Here is a 5,950-nt window from a genome sequence, read left to right on the forward strand (position 1 = left end):
TCTTCATTTCTTTCTTCCTTCATTTTGTCATATTACCTTTTTTTTTTAGTGAGGCAATTGGAGTTAAGTGACTTGCCCAGGGTCACACAGCTAGTAAGTATTAAGTGTCTGAGGCCGGATTTGAACTCAGGTACTCCTGACTCCAGGGCCGGTGCTCTATCCACTGCGCCACCTAGCTGCCCTGTCATATTACCTTTTTAAAAATTCATCATATAGCTTTTCCCTACTTTAAATAATAAGGAAATGGATTGTGGTAAAATACTATTTTTCTTAGATAACTATTATAGTTGCCTACACTTTCAAATCAGAAAAAAATATTGAGCACTTTTTCTCTCTAAGGACCAACAGGGAGTGTGTGAAATGAAGAGAGAACTAGAATGGGAGACGGAGCTGGGTGGCTAGTCTCATCTCTACTAATTAAGTACACAGCTTTAGAACTGTCTGTAAAATGAGGGATTCATCGAGAAAAATATCCTTCCCAGCTCTAAATCCCCAGGACATACCTTGAACTTTAAATTTCTAAGCCTTTTACCTTACCATGCCAACTCTCCTCTATACTTGTCAAAATCTTGCGCATCTTTCAAGGCATAGAATAAATAATTCCTTCTCTTTGAAATTGAGTAGTCACTTCTGAACTCCTGTAACTATCTGCTAACTAGGTGTAACTCTTATTTGGAACATCATAAACTATTTTGTGATTTGTTTTTCACATGTATTTGTCTTCTCTTTCCCATTAGATTGTAAATTCTTTGAAGGCAAGGATTATATCTTCAATCTCCTTATGTACCCTACAGCTGTATGACCTTGGGCAACCTCACTAACCTCAGTTTTCTCCTCCCTAAAATCAAGTGACTGTACTAGATGACCCCAAAGGTCACTCCCAGCTATACCATTCTATTATGTTCTAATTATAAAAAGGTCATTTGTTTTCTTTTAAGATGAATTATTTACAGCTTCCTATATCACTCCATGATATTGATACTGCCTTTTTTTTTTGGTGAAGCAATTGGAGTTAAGTGACATGCCCAGGGTCACATAGCTAGTAAGTGTCCAGTGTCTCAGGCCAGATTTGAACTCAGGTCCTCCTGACTCCAGGGCCAGTGCTCTATCCACTGCACCACCTAGCTGCCCCTGATATTCAATCTTTAAAAAATAAATACTTCTACTTTGGTGAAGTAATTTCATGAAGAAGTCTACTAATCTTTTTCAGTTAACCATGCCTATGGACTGCTTACCTGTTTGATCCACTAGGTCATAGCCAAAGCAACCCCACTCACCTGGTGGTAGTATTCCCTAATTTCACGTAACTTTACCTAAAAGGAGAAATATGGCCTCTTCTACACTGATCTTGCAACCTTAATTTAAGTGACTGGAATGTCTCGGTAAGAGGTCATACTTTTTTTTCTAAATGAAGGGGTGCCCCCAAAGGAGATAAGTATTGTGATTCTATATCCCATGAAAGAGGAAATAAGCATCTCCAAACACAGTCCCATTTCCAGCTGGCTGTTTGGTATGCCCCAGTGCTCTTTATAGTGTGTTTAAATTTAGTCTCCTTGCTGCACACATTCAGTTCTATAATGGCCCATCAAAGATTCATGACTGAGCCTTCTCTGCAGGACTGCCCACTGATATATACCCTATGATGAGTTTCCCCAGAGCATTAAATCCATTAGATTTAAGGGGCTGCAAATGTCTGGACATTTTTCTCATCACATCCTTCACCCCATTCACATTCTAGTAAATGGCATCTAGTATATTTAAAGCCTGCTCATCTACCTCTCAGACTGACAGTACTCTCAATAATGTCTAAGGATTGAGGACCTAAGGTGCCCTAGTCATACCTGTTTTTATTCTCCAAGCATCTTCCTGAGTGGAACACTGTGTGTGATACTTGGGTATCATGTGAAAGCCAAAGGACAAGAGAAGATAACACAAATCTCCAGAACATGGGTTCTTAATCTTTTCTATGTCATGGACCCCTTTGTCAGGTTAGTGAATTTATGGACCCCTTCACAGAATAATGTTTTAAAAGGCATAAAATAAAATACATACAAATATAAAGAGAACCAATTATATATAAATCATAATAAATGTTAAGTTCAAGGACCCCAGGTTAAATACTGTCCTAGAAGTTGGCATTGTTTGGACCCACCCATTCTGGACCCAGAGCTATGCTAGGGAGAAGGACAAAGATGAGTGCTTGATATCTGAGACAAAGGATAAATTGTTCAGAATAAGAGAATAATGAGGCGAGGTATGGGATGTGAAGAGAACCCTGGATAAGAAAGACCTGTATCTAAGACTTGGCCACTACTCTTCTCGATTTTGTGTGTCATCTTTGCGCAGGGGTCATGCTAATCTTCACTGTATTGTTCCAATTTTAGTATATGTGCTGCTGAAGCGAGCACTGGCCACTACTCTTTTAGTCTAACTCATAATCCAGACTCCAACCTCTGGGACCCTTGGTTGTGATCAGTAAGCCTTCTTTACTCTATTTTGCCAACATCCAGTCTACTATGCCACTTCCAGACCATTTCCATGCCATGCATCCATGCATATTCTCCATCATAATCTCCATCCCCAAATCCCTTGCCAACTCTTGCCCCAAGAATAGAAATCAAACAAACACTATCATGCTTGGACAAGACATGTGAATCCACTTATTTTATTACAATTTCCATTTCCTCTGACTACCCTGTATGAAGAAAGAGGCTGCCTGGTGTACTGGATATAAAACTGGGTTCAGTTTTCACTTCTACCAATACAATACAATACAATAAACATTTACTAGATGTGTACTATGTGCTAAGCACTAAGGATACAAATAATATAAAGAAAGGCAGTCTCTGCCCTCAAGGAGCTTACAATCTAAAGGGAGAGACAACACATAAAAGGAGGAAGGAAAGCAAAGGGTGGATGATACCCAGGAGTACCTGGCTTGGGAACATCTTCTTCTGTGGAGTTAAAGTCAAGCCAAGCAGCTGGTGCAAAGTGGAATGAGCTGAGTGTCCAGTTTCTGCCCTCTAGGAAGGAAGCACTGGGAGAAGTTTGGGAGTCCACCTTCCAGCCCTCAGTCAGGGGGAAGAAGAAACTGAGGGAGGCAGTGTCTGTCACCACCTGAGTTAGCAGCATGGTGGTGAATTTAGAAGTGATGAGCTTCTCCTAGGGTGAGCATCTTGTTCTGTGAGGTTGAAACCAGACAGAACAGAAGATACAAAGTAGAGTGATGTGTGACTCTTGGCAGGTCGCTTAACTTTTGAGTTTCCTAGTGTGAGGGCCAAAATTTGATATACGGAGCATTATTTGGGTGACTCGCCTTAATATTGGGGTCCTGGAAATATAAGGGACCTTTTAGGTTTAAACCTCCCCTCTGAACTGCCCTTTTAAAATATTTCTCGGGGCAGCTAGGTGGCGCAGTGGATAGAGCACCGGTCCTGGAGTCAGGAGTACCTGAGTTCAAATCCGACCTCAGACACTTAACACTTACTAGCTGTGTGACCCTGGGCAAGTCACTTAACCCCAATTGTCTCACTAAAAAAAAAAAAAATTTCTCCCAGGCCAATAAGAAAGGATCCTCTAAGCTTTAGTTCACAAAAGGATCTGATTTTATTACTTGGGAATTAAACAACAAAGGTGAAACTAATAAAAATCAAAGATAAAGAAATAGGAAAATAGAAATATAGAGAAATGCTCTTAACTCTAAACTTAGTTTATTAGGGTTTTCCATAACTAAACTCACCAGGCACTGAAACAGAGCAAACACACACCATCACAAGGGGAATTGGCAGACAGAGAGAATGCATGAACACGAGCCGCCAGCTCAAGGGCCCAAGCAGGAAGAATGAGAGTGAGCTTGCGTACCAGAAGTAGCCTGCCTCCCTTATGGGAGCGTTCAATCTCCCCTCCCCCAAAAGGGGAGGTCCTTCAAAAAGCTGACTTTGTAACCTCAGGGTGGGCCAGGTGTGGCCCCTCCCAAATGAGTTAGTCAAAAACGGGAATATTAATCTTTACCACAAATAATTTTTACCACACTAGGCAGCTTTCTAATAGTGTAAGTTGCAGAGAAGGTATTAGACTACAAGGTAGGAGTTTCTTTACCAGGGAGTTTTCTACACAGTTAGTTATCCCCTCCACATTACAGGGGCAAGGGGCACAGTGCTCCCACAATCTGGAAAATCTGCATAAAAAATTTTGCCCCTCGCTTCATACCAGAGAAGTTTGAGTTTTTTTCTTTTTCTTTTATGGAGTGTTTACAGTACCTTATTGTAAAATTGGGGTTGATAGCATACAATTTCTGAGTTTCTAAACTTTTTCTATGTCATCTGTGGCTTCTGCAAAACTCCCAGGAAATTCCCATTTAATTTCTTATCCTGACCCACCACATATCAAAACCACAATAGGAAAAGTAGCAATGTAGAAGGGATAACTATACTAATGAAATCAGAGATCCAGTCCCCATTCTGTATGAAATACTCTGGGCCAGCAACTTCCCTTTAGGTGTTGTCTGACCCTATTAGAATATAAGCTCCTTGAACGCAGGAACCATCTTATGTGCTACTATTTGTATTCCCAGCACTTAGAATAGTACTAGTCCATAGTAAATACTAAATAAATGCTTTTTCATTCATTTATTCAATTCAAAAATTGCTCCGGACCTCCTCTTGACAGTGGTAAACACATCTACCTGTTTTATGCCTCACCTGATATTAATAATCAAAGAATCACTGAACAAAGTTATTTTTATTGTTATAACTTTCAGGAACAATTTACAATTTTGACATATGTGTGGGAGAAACCTTGTCAGATAAAAGCCTTTAAAGCAGTATTTTGCTCTATTGAATCAAATTATTTTTCAAGTCAACAAATAAATAATAAGCACAGTGGGATCTTGTATTCTCTGTACCTTTCAGTCAATTGTGCAATTGTAGAGATATGTTCTATTATGGCATATCATTTACAAAAACCTGCCTGTTCCCTTCTCATATCTCCTTAAAGGATGTCAAGATGGGCACTAGAATATTCTCATAAAAAATTTGAATGGATAGAAATGCAAGTCTATGGCTAACTCAATAAGAATGAACCACTCAACAGGCTTCTCATTCCAGTCCAAGGTCCCAAATAGAGTTTCAGACAAAGAGCTGATGAGGCTCTAATAGTAGACTAGTAGGTAAAATGAGGCAGTGAGGTTGTGTAACTGTAAATATGTAAATCAAGATATTTTCTTAGTTGCCCAGTAAGGAGTGAGAATAAAGAACCCAGGAATTTTTTTTTAAATAATAAACATATTTATTTATAGTTATGAGTTCCAATTTTTATCCTTCTTTCCCTCCCTTCCTTCCCCCCTCCCTTCCTTCCCCCCTCCCTGAGGCAGCAAACAATCAGATATGGGTTATAAATGTATGATTATGTAAAACATTACCATATTTGTCATTTTGTACAAACTTGATTAAAAGAAAAAATGAAAGAAAGTGAAAAATAGCATGCTTCAGTCTGTTCCATCAATATTAGTTCTTTCTTTGGAGGTGGATAGTATGTTTCATGATTAGAACTTTGGAATTGTCTTGGATCATTATATTGTTGAGAATCATCAACTCATTCATAGTTCTTCCTCAAACAATATTGCTATCTCTGTGTACAATGTCCTCTTGGTTCTGCTCACTTCACAATACATCATTTTATATATGTCTTTCCAGGCCTTTCTGAAGTCATCCTGCTTGTCATTTCTTGTACCATAATAATATTCCATCACCATCATATGCCAGAGTTTGTTTGACCATTTCCCATTCAATGAACATCCCTTTAGTTTCCAATTCTTAGCCACCACAAAAAGAGCTGCTATAAATATTTTTGTACAAATAGGTCAATCTCTTTTGGGGGAGAATCCAGAAAATTTAACTTTAGTACAATAAGCAAGTGTGGGGGGAGAAGAGATCAGAAGGTCAGGGATGCC

The 5,950-nt window shown here is 39.2% G+C and overlaps 1 non-coding gene across 1 annotated transcript; it reads right to left on the reverse strand.

Annotated features, from left to right (window-relative positions):
- Positions 1–2,298: 2,298 nt before the first annotated feature.
- On the reverse strand, positions 2,299–2,408 carry LOC122737578. Its single transcript, XR_006354403.1, has one exon. It is a non-coding gene; the product is annotated as a U6 spliceosomal RNA (small nuclear RNA).
- Between the last annotated feature and the right edge of the window lie 3,542 nt (positions 2,409–5,950).

This window comes from Dromiciops gliroides, chromosome 1 (genome assembly GCF_019393635.1).
Source record: "Dromiciops gliroides isolate mDroGli1 chromosome 1, mDroGli1.pri, whole genome shotgun sequence".
Lineage (NCBI taxonomy): Eukaryota > Metazoa > Chordata > Mammalia > Microbiotheria > Microbiotheriidae > Dromiciops > Dromiciops gliroides.